Here is an 18,718-nt window from a genome sequence, read left to right as displayed (position 1 = left end):
AAATCAAGTCTTTGTCATCTAGGGTTTTTCTTAACACCTTAAAAACCTACTTTCCATATTCATCACTAAATATCCACGAGGTCTTAAAACAGAACAACAACAAAACAGAGTTCAGACCTGGCCACTATTATTCACACCACAAAGCTTGTCAGCTAGGTCCAGAAAAACACAAACAGAAGAATACTTGAAAAGTACAGAATAATTTTTCCCTACAAGAAAAACAGTGATCCCAATAGTTATTTATATACTGAGAGAGAAAACATCCCCCAGCCTAGCCCCACCCTACAGACACCCATATACACCCACTCAGAATCCTGGATATACTCAGAGATCTAAAATGAAAATACTTCTACACACAATGACTGTATGTTAGCCTTTAATTCTCATTCTTCCCACAAATAGCTACAAGCATAACATGCAACTGCAGACAGCAGTCTCTCACTCTTTCCTCGTAGATTAGAAGGATAATAATAGTTCTCTACAACCTGAGCCTCCAATGGAACATCAGATAGTCACAATATAAACGAAAGCAGAAAATCCTTTAATAGCAACATAGTAACCTACTTCAAGTTAATTAGAATTGAATAGGTTGATGTAGACATGCTATATTTATAAAGTGAACCAGAAAATATAATACACCACCCATTAGCTACTTAAAGCATTATAGGTGAAATTGTGCCCTAAATCTTAAAATTACTAGTCCAACCTGCTGTAATTAGCATCAGGAATTAGCATTTGTTATCAGAAAATGAGTTGCTTATTTTAAACACTACATTTCAACATTTTTAAAGATTCTGTTCATTTTCTCAAAGGGTTATAAACATTACTAGGGGCAAAAAAATGCTGCTATCTTAAGCTCTCTGTGAAAAGATTAACAATAGAGCAAAATTTTTAAATATCATTAAAGTACAATTTGGCAGAATCTATCAAAATTTAAAATGTGCATACTATCTGAACTAGAAACTTCACTTTTAAAAATATTCTCCGTAAGATGTACTTTCACAAGTCCAAGGATATATGTATGTGCAATAATGTTCAATTATTATATTGTTTGTACCAGCAAGAAAAGAGAATTTAAATTTCCAACAACTGGTTAAATTAATTATGTTGTTACAAATAAATTGTTATCTCCAAACTATAAAATACAATGCTGGTATTTTTTTAAAAAAATTTAAGTAAATATCTATATCTGACATGCAAAGACATCTATGATATATATGTGAAGTAGAAATGAAAGCAAGTTACCGAAGAATGCATGTAATACAATCTCATTTAAAAACAAAAGGATATACAGATGTATGTTTGTATATACACAGGAATGATTTGGATAGTAACAAGCTGTTTCTGAAAGGCCAGATGGAGCCACTCCTTTACTTTTTTCATTTTCTTTTAACAGTGAGCATGTACTACTTTCACATTTAAAAAATAATTCTCACTATATATTAAGGGTTGTTTTTTTTAAAGATGACCGGTAAGGGGATCTTAACCCTTGACTTGGCGTTGTCAGCACCACGCTCTCCCAAGTAGGCAACCGGTCATCCCTATATAGGAATCCCAAACCTGTGGCCTTGGTGTTATCAGCACCATAATTCTCCCAAGTGAGCCATGGGCTGGCCCTTAAATTAAGGGTTTAATAAGGACTTCCACAACTACTCAGCACAAATTTACACAGTAATTAATGGGCCAGGCCCAAATGCTGATTGCTGATATCTTTGTGAGTAGTAGGAGGTTTGAAAATGAACTACAAGGCCGGCCTGTGGCTCGGTAGAGTGCAGTGCTGATAACACCAAGGCCACGGGTTCGGATCCTAAATAGGGATGGCCGGTTTGCTCACTGGCTAAGCGTGGTGCTGACAACACCAAGCCAAGGGTTGAGATCCCCTTACTGGTCATCTTTAAAAAAAAAAAAAAGAAAGAAAAGAAAATGAACTACAAGTTAAAGAAAACACAGATGTCTCTACTTCCACCTTCAGCATGTACCTGAAACATTAAAGAAGTTTGCTAATGCCATGCATCTGGTTGTACAACCTTGATCTGATTCTCCAATATCAACTAAAGACCAAAAGCTATAGAACTGTGGGGCTAAAGTAGTAGTTTCAGTGGCATACCTACCTGTAAGAGCAGCTCTGCTAGAAGAGCAGTGAAACTTACCTCCAATTGTAAAGGAGCAATCTTAACACTTGTCAGTTACCACTTCATCCGTTTTTATGGAAGGATGAGTAACTCAGTTACAATCAAGTTAACTGAAGTTTTTAATGATCCTTATCAGTTAATCAAGTTAATTGTAAGTTCTATGAAAGTTCTCATGATGACAAATATCTTGGCAAGTAGATACTCAGAAGTAAATACAAGGTTAATCATAGCTGTTCTCTACTTATATCAGCAATCCATGCCACTTAGTTCAAGAGAGTCAAGTTCTAGGTTGTGTTGTTTTCCCCAATGACTCCATTCCTCACTGATACCCTGATTTCTTAAAATACTAAAATATTAAATTATTTGAACTTTAGTTATGTTATCTTACATTTTGTAACGTATTTCATACTATATCATAATCAGTTCAACACAAAGATTGACAAATCCTACCACAGAGATTAAGCTAAACAAACATAGTAAAAAACTGTACTTGTTTACAACCCCTTATCCACAAATCTGAATTTCAAAAATCTCTGAAAATCCAAAAATTTGTAACTAATGTGGTGGCAAAACCAGACCTGAACTAATGCAGAAATACCAATGTGTTTGATGAAGAAATTAGGGAGCATCCTCCAAAACTTGCTTGAAAAGTTAGGTAACAACATATGGGTATAGTATACGTATATCATTTTCCTAAATCTAAAAAATTCTTAATTCTTGACCAAAAGTTCTTACCTGTAATATTGGTTAAGAATAAACATCCACATCACTATTTGTAAATAAAGATATTTATAATCAGGGAGAGCTACATATAGTTTTAACTATAATGTTTTGCTTCTTAAGCTAGGTGGTAGGTACACAGACATTAACTATATAATTCTTTATATCTTTTTACATATCTGAAACATTTCATAATTTTTAAAAAGTTTAAGTCAAAAATTGTAGGTACCCAACAAGTATTTGTTTTCTTCCCAAAATAATAAAAGTATTTGGGAAGCAGGAGTTTGAAAATGGTTGTTAAAGGTCTTTAAAACATTCATTTCTTTTGATCCAGTAATTCCATGAGTAGGAAAATCCAACTTACTTAAATGATTCAAAATGTAGAGAAAAGTTAATGAATTGTGATATACCAGCTTTATCAAGACTCATCTCATTGGGAAAAGTTTAAGTGAAATCTTTATGACTTAATGTGCAGCCTACAAAAAACATATTTACAAGTAGTGTCTGCCGTGAAAAAATGTTTATAATACAGTAAATGAATAAGGACATGAATTTTAATCTACAGTATACTCTCAACTTTATAAATATACTTGTACATACAAGCACAGCAAAAAGAATGAGGAAATCTGTTTACTTTCTTCTTAATAATTGTCAAACTTTTCCAAATGGGTATACATTGCTTTTTTAAAAACGATAAACGGGGGCTGGCCAGTTAGCTCGGCTGATTAGAACATGGTGTTATAACACCAGTCAAGGGTTTGGATCCTCATACCGGTCAGCTGCCAAAAAAATTTTTAAGAAAGAAAAAATGTTTAAAAGATTTAAACAGAAATAAATGGAAAAGCCACTGTAATTCCAAGGTGAGCATTTCTTCCTTTTTTATCTGGTCTCAACATCATTCCCAACATAGCACTTCCAACTGCTACCACCAAATGTAGTTGACAAAATGTCAAACCTATTTTTTCTTTTTTTGTCTTTTTCGTGACTGGCACTCAGCCAGTGAGTGCACTGGCCATTCCCATATAGGATCCGAACCCGCGGCAGGAGCGTCGCTGCGCTCCCAGCGCCGCACTCTCCCGAGTGCGCCACGGGCTCGGCCCTAAATCAAACCTATTTGTTGGCCCATCATAAAAAGGCACCATAAAAAATTTTCATTATTTCTAATAATATAGATGCTAAATGTCTAATATTATTTCAGATCTGAGTGGATATTTTAGAATTATTGTGAAGAAGGCAGCAAGATTTTCTAAGCACATGCTATGTATACAAAGCATGGGTAAGCATTATAAAAATGTTTCTTGTCTTCTCCAAGACACTGATGGAATGGCACACTGCCAGATATAAAAGGCAAGATGGGGCTTGAGGAAAAGACCTTGGAAAAAGGATTTGAAGAGCCATTAAAAATCACCTCCTCTCTGTTACCATGCTTCTCTGAATAAACTCTACCAAGGCATTTTTTTATTGTTATTCTTCACATATATAAAAACTGAGGGACTAGCTGGTTCGCTCAGTTGGTTAGAGTTCAGCCTTGTAACACCAAGTCACGGGTTTGGATCCCCATTCTGGCCAACCGCCAAAAAAAAAAAGTTTAGGGGCTTGCCGGTTACAGCATGGTGTTGCTACCACCAAGGTCCAGGGTTTGATCTCTGTACTGGCCAGCCGCCAAAAAAATAGTCAGAAAACAAAAACTAAAAACTGATACTCAATTCAGTTATTGGAAAAGTTTTAAGCACGTTTGGAACAACATGGATATGTGAATCTACTTTTCAACTGTAAATTTTATGATTTATGGATCTAAATACAGACCTAAATACAGATGAAATATTTCCAATAAAAACTTGGCATTTTAATTAAGATCTGATGTAAAAGAATAGTATACAACTAATTTCAAAGACCTAATATGAAAAAACAATGTAAATAGCTCATTAATATTTTAAAAATATATTTCAATATGTTGAAAATGATAATATTTTGAATGTATCAGGTTAAATAAAATATAAAATTATAATATCTAATTGTTTCTTTTTACTCTGTAATGTGGCTACTAAAAATGTCTTCATTACATACGTGGCTCGTGCTACATTTCTATTGGACAGTACTTTCTGGAGGCGCCTACTGCCCCCGCCACACCACAGCTATCGATAGCTCAATGAATATCACCATCTCTCTAACTCAGTGCTGACCAACAGAATCTTCTCTGATTATGGAAATGTTCTGTATCTGAAAATGATCTGGTGATGGTGATAGTGGTTACCAGTGGAGGAAAGCATATCTAACAGAATCCCTGACTAACAGTATCCCACAATAGGAAATCGTGGAGCCAAAGTTCCTAGGAAGTTGGAGAATACCACCTGTTCTCACTTTCCTCTGGGGGAGAGTGGAGAGACACCAAAAACTGCAGTACTGTGTGACAGAACTTTCTGGGACAACCAGAATGTTCTCTATCTGCACTATTCTATACAGAGGCCACTAGTTCCATCTTGCTATTAAGCACATATTGCTAGATAGTCTCTTCTGCTTAAATCTCTGTAGATGTTCTCAAATTTATGATTTCATAGTACTCTGGGCTAAATCTGCAGAATTTAAGAGTCTGTAATTATGTATTTGTGTGGCTAGTGCAACTGAAGAACTGAATTTTAAATCTTATTTCATTCAAATTAATACAGATTTACATTTAAATAGTTATATGTGGCTAGTGGCTACAGTATTGGATAGAACTAGGTGCTCCATCTGAAAGTCTGGAGTCATCTCAGTCTCCTCCCTCCCGATCAACATCCTTCCCCCCAAAAAAAACACACACACTCACACACAGAGATACTGAAGTACCCAGTCAAGTGTTCCTCAAAGCTTTCAATTCTGCATGTTTCTCTCTCCTCACTGTCATTAATTTAGTTTTCAGGCTTTATTTAGCAGGAATAAGGCCACAGCCTCCTAGTTGGCCTTCTCACTCAGCCTCCTCTTATCCACTCTTTGTAAAATGCAAATATAAACTTATTCCTTTGTTCAAAAGTTCCAAAGTCCTGCGATTGCCCCAAAGTAAACTTCATATTATAACAAGATTTACAAAGCCCTTCATGACCCAAATCCAATCTCCAGCCTCATATTTCACCACTCTCTTCCACCTTCCAGTTCTTGCCCATATCATCAACACACTCTTCTGTACTCGCCCATTTATTTCTCCCCCTCCCAGTCACCAGCATCCCAAGGACAGAGACAGTGCCTCAAAGATTATAGTGCCAAGATGAAGCACAATACAGAATCACAGTACACAAATGAAGTACCTATATTAGATTTGCCACAAATATTTTTTGAATGAGGGAAGACGGGGAAAAAAGAAAATGGATTATACTCTTAAACAACTATGAAAATAAAATTTTTGTAAAGCAGATATTTTTGCTATACTATTTAAAATAATTTTAACATGAATGTGTTAAGGACCAACCCCTAATTTTGAACTTTTGAAGGAAATCCTGATTGATTTAAAATATACACATACATACTTGTTACATAGAAATACTAGCATTATATTTATACTTTACCTGTATTTGTGAGTTTAGACCTAACAAATAATTTATACCCATTTTCAATTAACTTATGTTTAATAATCACCAGGAAACCAGATAAAAATTGCTGCTCTACCAAAATTAAGAATTATCAGACCCTAAGCAAAAGAATAAACCATCAATTTATTTCTGCATAGATTCAGATACTTGGAAATACTATAAAATTGACTACCAGTTAACCAGCAGAAAAACCACTAGAAAAATCACATGAAATAACCAGTAATTCTATCTACCTTCAATAACTTTTCCTACTTAATAAATATCTACTTAAATGCAGGGGAGAATACCATCAAGCAAAGGTTCAGCCTAAATTTAATATAGAAGTTTAGAAAAAGGATAAAAAATGATTTGAAATATCCTAAATTACTTGCCATTAATGGAAGCAAAGTAAATATTACCATGAAGGTAGAAAAGTCACCTATGTGGTATATGAAGGGATATACCCTAAAAGATCTGAAGAGATGCACTCAAAAGATATAAAACATAGCTACTTCTTGTGTCAGAAGTAACCCTATGAGTCTCTTAGATCTTTAATAATAACTTATTAATTAATCAGAAGCCCAATATGGTCTTTCTTTCTTGAAAAGTTCAGCAACAGTGAATTCTATATGCACAAGGAAAACAAATATGCACAAGGGGGGAAAAAGGCGGGAGGCCAGAAAGAATAAAGTCATCTATCAGTAATTTTTTTTCATGTAAGTGAAACCTTTTAAAGGAAAAAAAATGCTAAGAAAGTCTTTAAAAATCCATGTAATTAGCCACACTAAAAGGTTAAATGAAAAAAATAAAACATTCAATCTCAACATATATGAAAAGCATAAGATAGATTTGAACATTTATTAATGATTAAAAATCTTAGCAAATTAGGAATAGAAGAAAACTTTTTTTTCCCCCTGCTGGCCAGTACAAGGAAAGAACCCCAGACCTTGGTGTTATCAGCACCACATTCTAACCAACTGAGCTAACCGGCCCCCCCACAAAGGAAACTTTCTTAATCTAATAAAAGATATGTACAAAAGCAACCATCACAAATATCTATTGGAGAATAGGTCCATCACAGTGCTTGGGCGACCTGTGCCCTATTTGAGTCTTGGCAGAATGCCTTGTGATCCTCCGAGAACAGGAGATGATGGGAGGCCTAGAAGGAGCAGGCCATCTCCTACAGCTTTCCCTATCTCTGATGGAAGCTGTCATGAGGAACTTTCTGGGTCCTGATGAGGCATGGGGCATTATCCTTTTTGGTATGTGAAACAAAGATCACAGGAAGCGAGCACCTTTGGCTTGTTCTTCTTTCTGCTGACCATGTTAAGTGACAAACTGCCTGAATCTAACAGGCTCATTGTATCTTTACCAATCAAATCAGTTAGGCCTTGGCCCTGGCCCTGCTTTGTCCTGTGTATGTGTGCTTGACAAGATCACCCTTGATAGTGAGAAACTGAACAATTTCCCTTTGAGATGGGAAAATGACAAGGACATCTCCTATCACCACTCTATTCAACCACATGACAGAAATCCTAGACAGTGAAGTAAGGGAAGAAAAAGGAGTAATAATTACAAAGAAAGCCACAAAACAGTAATTATTCACAAATGACATGATTATATGAGGGGTCTTTAAAAAGTTAATTGAAAGATTTGAATTATCTTTTCATTCTATTTTTCCACAAACTCTCTGAAGTACCCTCGTACAGAGGGGAGAAAGGAAGGAATTGGTAAAGGGCCACAAAAATCAACTACATTGTACAATAATAAATAAAATAAAAAAATAAACAAAATGCTTTATTAAGGCATAATTTGCATACCATAAAATTCACCCATTTGAAATGTATGATTTGATGACTTTTAGTAAGTTTATATAGTTGTGCAACCATCACCACAACCTGGTTTTAGAACTCTTCCATCACCTAAAAAAGTTTATGCATGTTAAATTAATCCTCGCTCCTATCCCCAACCACCACTGATTTGCCTTTTCTAGAAATTTCACATAAATAAAATTACATACATAGTTTTCTCACTTAGCATAATGCCTTTGAGATTTGTTTATATTGTTAAATTTATCAGCAGTATGTTCCTTTTTATTGCTGAGTAGTATTTCATTATATGAAATACCGTATTTTGTTTATCAACTCAACAGCTGGTGGACATTTGTATTGCTTCCACTTTTTGCTATTTATATAATGCTGTTATGAATATTTGTATACAAGTCTTTGTGTAGACATGTTTTCATTTCTCTTGGATAGATACCTAAGAGTCCAATGGCTAAGGACATACAGTAAATATATGTTTAACTTTAAGAAACTACAAAACTATTTTCCAAAATGGCTGTAGTATTTAACACTCCCACCAGCAATGAACAAGAATTCCAGTTTTCCACATCCTTACTAACACTTAGTATTTCAAACTTTCGATTTTAGCCATTCTAGTGGGTGTGTAGTGGTATCTCACTGTTGTATCTTATATCCAATGATTAATGATGGTGAACATCATTTTCAAGTGCTTATTACCATCTGTATATCTTCACTGGTGAAGTGTCTATTCAAATCTTTTGCCCATTTTTCCTTTGGGTTGTTTGATTCATTATTTAGTTCTAAGAGTTCTTTATACATTCTGGATGCAAGTCTAGATACATGATTTGCAAATATTTCCTCCCATTCTGTGGCTTGTCTTTTTATTTTCTTTATGGTGTCTTTTAAAGAGCAAAACTTTTTAATTTTGATAAAGGCCAAATTATCTTTTTTTTTCTTTTATGAGTCATGCTTTTGGTGTCAGATCTAAGAAATCCTTTCCTAGACCAAGAACTCAAAGATGTTCTCCTATGACATTAAGTTTGAGGTTTGTTTTTTTGCATATGAATATCCAATTGCTCTAGTACTTTTGTTGAAAAGACTATCCTTTCCCTCATTTAATTACCTCCACACCTTTGTCAAAAATCAATTAACCATAAATGTGTGGGTTTATTTTTGGACTCTCCATTCCGTTCCTTTGATCTGTATATCTATCCCTATACCAATTCCACAGTCTTGATTACTGACCATGAAAAGTATTTGACAGATACTGAATGTAAAGAAACATTCTTGAAAAACAAGGTGGGAGTGCTTACTTTACAGGTATTAAGACTTTCTATAAAGATACAGTAATTAAGACAGTGTGGCACTAGACTAAGAGAAAACAATGGAACAAAAGAGAGAGCCTTAATTTTTATAAAGCAGTGGAAAAAAATGAAGGAATGGTCAATACATGGTACTAAGAAAATCAGCTAATCATATAGGGAAAAAATTAACCTCAACTCCTACTTCACAGCATAAACAGAAATCAATTATAGGCAGATCATAGGAAGGTATAGTAATGACACTTCCAGAAAATAATGAAATGGAACAATTTCATGGCCTTAGAATAGAGAAAGATTTCTTAAACAGGACATAAAAAGCAATAATCATAAAGATGAATATTACTTGGAGTACACTAAAATTAATAACTCCTGTTCTTCAAAAGACATCAGTGAGAGAGCCCAAATGACAAGCCAGAATAGGGTGGAAATAGTCACAACACAAATAACCAAAAAAGGGTTCATATCCAAAATATATAAGGAACTCCTATAAATTAATTTTAAAAAGATAACCAAATAGAAAAGTAAGACATTTGAATAACATTTCACAAAAGAGGTTTTCCAAATAACCAAGATACATAAAGGTATTCAACCTCATTAGTAATCAGTAAAATGCAAATTAAAACCACGAGATACCACTATAAATCTACAAAAATGGCTAAAATTAATAAAGATACGGAACAAAAGGAACTCTCAGACACTGCTTTTGGGAATGTAAGTTTGTACAACCACATAGGAATATTGTTTGGCAATTAATTATCTGCTAAAATTGCACATATGTGTATCCTATGACCCAGGACTTTCACTCCTGGCTATATATGCATCAGAAATACACCCACATACACACCAAAAGACTTGTACAAGTTTAGTCACAGCAGTATAATTCATAATAACCCAAAACTAGAAACAACTTAAATATCCATAAATCATATAACACATAAATTGGAATAAAACAAAACTATTCAGCAATGAAAATGAACAAATTATAGCTATAAACAACAAATCTAAATCTCACAAAATGTTGACTCAAAGAAGCCAGACATAAAAGAATACATACAATATGACTCATGTACATAAAGTCAGAAAACAGGCAAAACTACCAAGAAAGTGATTCCCCTATTAGTTAGGACAGTGATTACTTTTACATGGGAAGGAGTGGTTTGTAACAGGAAAGAGGCAAGGAAAGCTGAAATGCTGACATGCTCCTAGTGCTTGATCTAATGATGGTTATACAAGTGTTTGCTTTGTAAATTATGCTATGCATTTGTTTTATATACTTTTCTATATGTGTGCTACACTCAAGAATGGATAAGTTAAATATTCCTATGATAAAATTATGTGTAAGGTCCAAATTTTTATTTCTTGAAAAGTTTTTATGGCTGGCTGGTTAGCTCAGTTGGTTAGAGCCCGGTGTTATAACACCAAGGTCAAGGGTTCAAATACCCATACCAGCCAGGTGCTGGGAAAAAAGAAAAGAAAAAAAAGTTTTTACAGTTTCAGAATGTTTAACTGAAGTTCGGACAAATTTTTTTCCATTGGTTATCTTAATTTCCATACAAATGGGCTTTCAAGCAAAAAAGAGTAACAATAAGAAAAAAATGAAAATAACATAAAGAGCTGTCAGATGAAAATTATTGTCTATTCATCACATAGCAAACTATAATAAACACCGTTAAAAGGAATACCAGGGTTTAGTTTCATTCTTTGCTGAACTACTAAAAATGACAGTCCAAGAGTTGCTACTTTTCTGAAGCTCAGCACTGCCCATGTGTGTCCTAATTAAAAATCTTCAACAGCTACTAGTACAATACCTCGAGATCTAAAGGAACCTTAGAAATCACCTAGCAAACACCAATTCAATGCTTAGAACCTGACAAGGGGGGTGCACTATCTCATAAAAAAATTCACACCATCCCTGAACAGCAATGGCTTCTCCAAAATCAATAGAGAATAGTAAAATGGAAAGTAGAAGAGAGGAGGAAATCAAACACACCACACATATTTCTGGCTTGAGCAATTGTCGTTTAAAGAATTAAGAAACACCAGAGGAAGAGCAGGAATCAGCTTTGGACATACTGAGTTTAAATTAAGGGGCATCCAAATGGATATACTGAGTAGTAAGCTAGATATTCTGGTCCTTAGACTCAGGAGAGAGGTATGCATAAGCTGAAGACTGAAAAACAAATACTCAGCATACGGATGAAAATGAAATAGGAAGGGATGAGATGGTCCAGAGAAACTCAAACATTTAATGAATGGGTGGAGAACAATTCAAAAGGTATCTGAGAAAGAGAGCCCAGAGAACCATCGAGAAAAACAAGAGTGCTCTGAAGATCCCAAAAGAATTGGGGAAAGGAAGGAAAATCAACTGTGTCAAATGCTGTTGTGGTAGGCAGTCTTGAAAATGGCTCTGAACCACCTCTGCCTCCTAGTATTCATGCCATTGTGAAATCCTGCCTTGAGTGTGTTGGACCTAGTAACTGCTTCTAGTGAACAAAATACAGCAAAAGTGATAACACATCACCTCTAAGATTAGGTTACAAAAAGACTGGCTAATATCCTCCCCCTTCCCCCACAGGGCTCTCAATACAGGAGAAGCAAGGTGTCATGTTGTAAGTAATCCTTTGCAGAGACCCAAATGGCATGGGACTGATTTCTCCTGCCAACAGCCACATGAATGGGCGTAGAAGCAGAACCCACCCTACCTAGGAAAGTTTTGAGATGACCTTGACTGCAGCCTTATAAGATACCCTAAAATTAGAGGCACCAACCACACCCAGACTCCTGACCCACAGAAACTGTGAAACAATAAATGTTTGTTGTTTTAAGTTTGGGAGTAATTTGTTCCAAAGCATAGTACAGCTGCTAGGAGGTTAAATAAGAGAACAGAAAAACAGCCATGGGCTATTTTCATTGGCTATTTTCAGTTTCAGTGAAATGGTGAAAACAGAAACAAAACAGAAATAGGTTAGAAGAAAATCACAGGTAAAGAAATGAGAGATGTGTAGCAAATGCAGAAGAGTCTTTCAAAAAAGTATGGATCTAAAGCAGAGAGCAACTTACAGCAATAAAGTATATGAAGTTGGAGAGGAGGTTTTTGTTAAGATGAGAGAGACATCTGTAAGTTTAAATGGTGATAAGAAGCTAATAGTGTGGAAAAATACACTCACAGAGCTTCACTCCATTACCAAGAAACTCCTCTAAAAGTCTTCATCCTCCTTGAGAAATGTTCTCACTACCTCTCTGCCTTAACTGAAAACTGACTTTCCAAACAAGACACCTCTTCCCATTGTAGACCAGTCTCTCACACTCCCCACCCAATATTGGGAAATGAGGCTGGTACCTTCCTTTCACTCAATGCACTTTCAGACCATTATTCCTGAACCATCACGTAAAATCCTTACTCCTGATTCTCATGCTACTCTGCAACACTGTCTTCTATATCCACCTCTTCAGAATCAGCTACTGACCACCTGGGCATCCCCCACACTCAGTGAGAATACGCTAGCAACTATTTCACAGCTGCCACTCTTGCTACCATCCTGGGTCATTTTAATATACACAAGGATGAGTCATCTCACACCAGTTCCTCAAACACATCATCCCGAACAAGCAACTCTCTATTTTCTGGGTATAGCCATTCAACCAGTTGTGAATTCACTTAATTGTACCATTATCCATTCACTCATTCATCAAATATTTACTAAATACCTATTATTTGTCCAGTAGAGAACACATGGCAGATAGTCCCTGTCTCAAGAAATCCAGGACACATTTTTTCATTTTTTCCACAAAGATAGCAAGAAAGGACATAGCTGAAGTGCAGATACATTACAACTACTGCATTTCCTTCATTAATCAGTCAAGTAACCATGTCAATTGTAGGAAACTAGAATTACTGTCTGGTGTAACTTAGTAATTTACTATTTCCCTTGACAAGGCTTCTAAAACTATCTTTTAAATAATCTATTCCAAAATATTGCCAGAGTTCAATATTAGATTTGAAGATAAAATACTTCTTATATTTATGCAATTTTAGAATACCTAATGCCATCTTATTGCAAAGCATTTCACTGGTAGGAAAAACAAGAAACTGGAAACAGTGATTTCTTCAAGAAGAGCTAGGTGGAACACACTAATAATATATATTATACACAAATACTGACAATCAACTCTGTACCCCATAAATATATATAATCAATTATGTTTCAATTGTAAAAGAAAAAATAAATAAAGTCAAGGTTTCAGCAAGGTTAAAAAAAAAAAAAGAAAGAAAGAAATAGATGGGACAGGAGAGACTTACTTTTCCCCCTACATCCTCTTGTACCTTCTCATCTGGTACACATATTACCTACTTTTTAGAAAGTAAGTGAACACTGATATGATCATTGTACACAGTATGAATGTATCCAATTGTAATACTTTATTCCATAAATATACACAATTATCATGGATCAATTAAGAAAATAAATTTAAAAGAGAAAAGAAAGATTAGAATAGTGATTAATACAAGCAGGGAGAGGGAGGTGGGAGAGGGGACAGGGGAAAGGTTGGTAGATGGGTACAAAGTTACAGTTAAATAGGAAGAATAAGTTCTGGTGCCCTAGGGGGACAACAGCTAATAATATTGTATTGCATATTTCAAGATGGCCAGAAAAGAAGATCTTGAATGTTATAACCACAAAGAAATGACAATGTTTGGGTGGTAGACATGCTAACTATTCTGATTAGATCATTATACTATATATGCATGTATTGAAACAAACTGTACCCCATAAACGTGTACAACGAAAAAAATAAAATAAAATAATTTTTAAAGTGAACATAAGATTAACAACAACAATAAAAAGTCACATACCTCCCCTTCATACAAGTACACACTCCCAGGCTGCCTATTTTGTTCTGAAAAGAAGAATGAAATATTTTTTAAAATCAATCCAAGGAAGTAAAAAACTGAAATATTCTTACATTTGTCTCATCTATCTCACACTAAAAGGTAGCTTAGTCATTTCCCTGTTATGAGACGTTATAATCAAGCAGAATTCTCTTACCCAACACTCTGACACATCTTTAAACAATGACACCGTTGATCATTCCCTCCTCCTTGAACATTTCCTCTCCTTCACTTCTAGTACATCACACTTCCCTGGTTTTCCTTCTAACTCAATGACCTCTTATCAATCTCCTCTGCTGGGTTCCTCTCCATTTCCCCAGTGTATCTAGAAGGTAAGTTCATTGAAGGTGGAGATTTTGTCAGCTTTGTTCACTGCTGTATCCCCAATGCCTAAAAAAGTACCTAAAACCATACTCATTAAATAACTGTTGAATGAATGAGTCCCGCTAGGCTCAAATGTTTGGATCTCTTCCCTACCTAAATTCACTCCCTCGACGATCTCACCCATACCTTAATTTTAAATATTACCTACGAGCTGAAAAAAGCTACATTTCTCACTCTTCCTAGACCTCTTCCCTGAACTTCTCTTTTCTCCCTGAATATGCTCCACGAACCACCATCTCCATTTCAGTTACTGGCAACTTCATACTTCTAGTTGTTCAGGCCAAATCCTTAGTTATTCTTTATACTTCTGTTTTGCTCACATCCCACATCCAATCACCAACAAACACTATAGGTCTGCCCTCAAAATATACACCAATCCAACCACTTCTCACCGCTTCATCTTGCTCTCACCCTGGTCAGAGCTACCCTCAACTGGAACAGTATAACAATACAACCTCCTGACTAGTGTCACTGATTCTATCTTGCACCCCAGCTCTAAGTCCACACGAAGTAGCCAGAGCGGTTCTTCTGAAACATGTCAGATTATGTCATTCCTCTGTTTAAAAACTCCACAGCAGTTCCCCCACCTTACTCAAAGTAAAACTCGATGGCCTTACAACGGTCTACAATGTGCCTGCACCCCCCATCCCCACATTCCCTATCCTCCAATCTTGCTTCATTTCTCTTCATGGCACTTACTAATGTCTAATATACTGTGCAATTTATTCACTCATTTACTTATTTTATCATGTCTCCTGAAGTAGGATAAAAGCTCTATGAGTATACAGATTTTTTTATACCATACTATATTTTTAATACTATATTACCAGCACCCAGAATACCTGGTACATAATACAAGCTCAATATATATATTAAGTGAATGGTGTTCATAGTAAAAATTCAATAATTAGTGAACCAGCCAATTATGTGTCGGAACTGTTCTGAATACATAAATTTATTCATTTAACCATCCTAAGAGTAAATAACTACCATTATTATTCCCATTTTTCAGACGAAGAAATAAAGGCACAGGTTAAGGTTAAGAAATTACGGGCAAGCAATTTGTCCTAGGTCATACAATGCCAAAGCCAGGACTTGAACTCAAGCATTCAGACTACAAAATTCACACGCCATGGCACTGAAGGACCTGGAGAGGCACAGAATTAAATTATATTGCATATAATCTTTATAATAAGTTTATTTTATTACAGTACACTTCTCTGAAAACTGATAACCAATATACTGATTATCTGATTAATCAAAATACCTCATTCCCTAATCTTTCACCAACAATGTTTCTGATACAATATGTGTAAAACGCACATTTAACAGCTTTCATACTACTTCTAAAAGAATTAAGCTAGTGTAAAACAGAGGAGATGTTGCTATAAGAACCTTCACTTTTAAGTTTCCAGTATTAAAGTTGAATTAACAGACTGACATACTGACTTCAGTGATGAAGGAAAAAAACCCTCAGCAAGGATAACACAAGTAATGACTAGCAAGCAACAGTTCCTGAACAATAAAATATAAAGGGGTTCTTTTTAGGCACAAGAAATTCTAACCAAAAATAGGTTACTTCTACCTTTCCCCAAATTATATGATTTCATTTCTACAAGGTTAAGAATCACTTCACTGTCAGCCACACAAATGTCATTTTAGGAATACTCACAAAAAGTTTCACCCAGCATACTAGTTCACATTTGTCCCAATTAATTAAACCAAAGTGTAATTTAAAAGCCAAAACTAGATATGTGAATTCTAAGTTTTCCTTCTAACTAATCCAAAATCAGAACTGTTCACTGTGAGTTGGCTAGTTGCTCACTCAGTAGAGCATGGTGCTGATAACACCAAGGTCAAGGGTTTGGATCCCTGCACGAGCCAGCTGCAAAAAAAAAAAAAAAAAAAGTCCTAAAAAGAACTATTCATTGTACCAACCTGTTATTCGATGTCTGAATACAGTTAATTAAATCTTGTATTTGTAATTATAAATTGGACCACACACTTTTTCACTTAATAGCTATGATATCCTGTGTTTCCTATAAGTCTCTACAAGCAGAAGTATGTGTTAGAAGATAATGGTCTCCTTTAAGTAAGGAAGTAAAAAAAGGCAATGCCCTGCAATTACTGAAACTCACATCTGTATATTTCTCTCTCAGGTTACAGGAAAGCACTTCTCTGGCTATTTTCCCAAATAAATTGGGTAAGCCTTGAGAAAGTCACCGCTTCAATTTCATTTCATGACGGTTTCTCTTCCTCCATAAATGAATTATTGAGAGTCATGCCTACTTCCACCCATTACATAATACATGTCCATCACAGGACCTGTTTTTTGAACAAGAAATAGCTTAAATGACAAAAACTGATAGGTAAGATCAGTGAATACTGTTATCTAATAGGGAACAGGAATCCAGAAAAGAAGATTCTTATTTACTATGCTAAGTTGTAAAACACTGATGTGAACACTAAGCACTGAGTACTCTTAGTAACATCTCCCTATGAAGTGAGACACAAGTCCCCAAAATGGTATTAAAGAGCATTTTAATGCACTTTACTCCAAGAACATTTCTCAGAAATCAAAGGGTCTACATAAAAAAAAAAAAAAATTCATTTCAAAGTGTTTAATAAAGACTGCAATAAATACAGCTGCAATTGAGAAATTTAAAAATTTCCAATAATTCAGTGTTGAACACAAAATGTCTAAATGTCAAAACCTACTGAAAAACGAGCTATAAAAGACAGCTGTGCTTTAAAATATTCAAGCTTTTTCATATAATTAGCTCCAAGAGAAGAACTGTTCAAATTGTTCATTTTATCCACCCAAAGCAGTCAACCACAACCACCTGCAACTGTTACTCAGAAATGTGTCTTCCAAAGCAACCACCTGAGTCCCAGGCCTTCACTTAAGAGGCCACGATAAAGCCTGTTAAAAAGGTGGATAAAGAGAGATTTTAGGCACAGAAAAAAAACTGGAAGACAACACCTTTAAGAAGCTAATGTAAAGTGACCTGTTCCCTAATGGGCGCTGCGAGAATGAAGTTGTCTAAACCTACCTCTTCTTGGGTGTTAAACTTCAGATTCATCCACGCTCCCAACTCACCCACTCCGAGCCAAAGCAAAGGGATTCTCTTCCCTCCAGATCCCCCACCCTCCCCGCCAGGACAAGAAGAAATAATCAAAACCCTAAAGAGAAATGTGAGCTCTATTGCAACAGCTTCTCCATCTGCCTCAAAGGCAACATACACACTCCACAGCTCGTCTTCCTTTTGAAATACAACCCTTCGTCTTCTATCTCACCATTTCACCAAAAGACAAAAAAAGGAAAAAAATCCTCTTCTTCAACATTTTACATCAGTCACCTAAACCCACAGACCCACCCTGACCGCACCTCAGCCTCATGGCTCCCCAGTTTCTCCGTCTCCCCACTACCTCGCCCGCAACATCGCGCCCCATGAAACCTCCCACCCCCGGATCTCCCGGCGCTGCCCAGCGCCCCAACTCCCACCTCTCACCTCCAGCCCCGGGTTCCCCACATCCACCGCCTCGGCTCCCGCCCAATCCCGGAGGCCGGCTGGGTGGAGCTCGCCGGTGGGCTGCGGTGGGCTGGGGTGGGGTCCGCCCCTCCCCGGCCTCCCCACCCCCCGGCCGGGAGAGGAGGGGGAGGCGGTCCCGAAGCCTCACCTACAGTTCCGCCCCTCCCCGGGGGCGCTCTGCCCTGCCCAGCCAGGGCCGTGAGCAAGACGCCGGCAAGGAAAGGCAAAAGCCTCAGCGCCAGCGACAGGCGGGAAGCTCTAGGTCCCGCCCGGCCTCCCAGCGCCGCCGCCGCGGCCGTCTCACCCTGCTCAGGGCTGCCGCTGCCGCCTGGACGCCGCCGTCACTGCCGCCGCCACCACAGCCACAGCCACAGCACGGCCGGGGCGAC

The 18,718-nt window shown here is 36.5% G+C and overlaps 1 protein-coding gene across 14 annotated transcripts in view; it reads right to left on the bottom strand.

The window, feature by feature from the left end:
• ERC1 (ELKS/RAB6-interacting/CAST family member 1) overlaps window positions 1-18,718 on the bottom strand; it is a 523,885-nt gene extending 505,167 nt beyond the window's left edge. For 7 of the 14 annotated variants that reach the window (XR_010022659.1, XM_063087354.1, XM_063087309.1 and 4 more), the window contains exons 1-2: window positions 18,478-18,617; window positions 14,377-14,420 (exon numbers count right to left, since the gene is read on the bottom strand). The gene's annotated coding sequence lies outside the window, so the exon portion shown is untranslated. The other 7 variants (XM_063087394.1, XM_063087401.1, XM_063087410.1 and 4 more) reach the window with 5 other exon arrangements.

The sequence above is a fragment of the Cynocephalus volans genome, chromosome 1, assembly GCF_027409185.1.
Source record: "Cynocephalus volans isolate mCynVol1 chromosome 1, mCynVol1.pri, whole genome shotgun sequence".
NCBI lineage: Eukaryota > Metazoa > Chordata > Mammalia > Dermoptera > Cynocephalidae > Cynocephalus > Cynocephalus volans.
The sequence above is the reverse complement of the archived record's forward strand: the minus strand, read 5'-3'. Positions and strand labels throughout refer to the sequence as shown.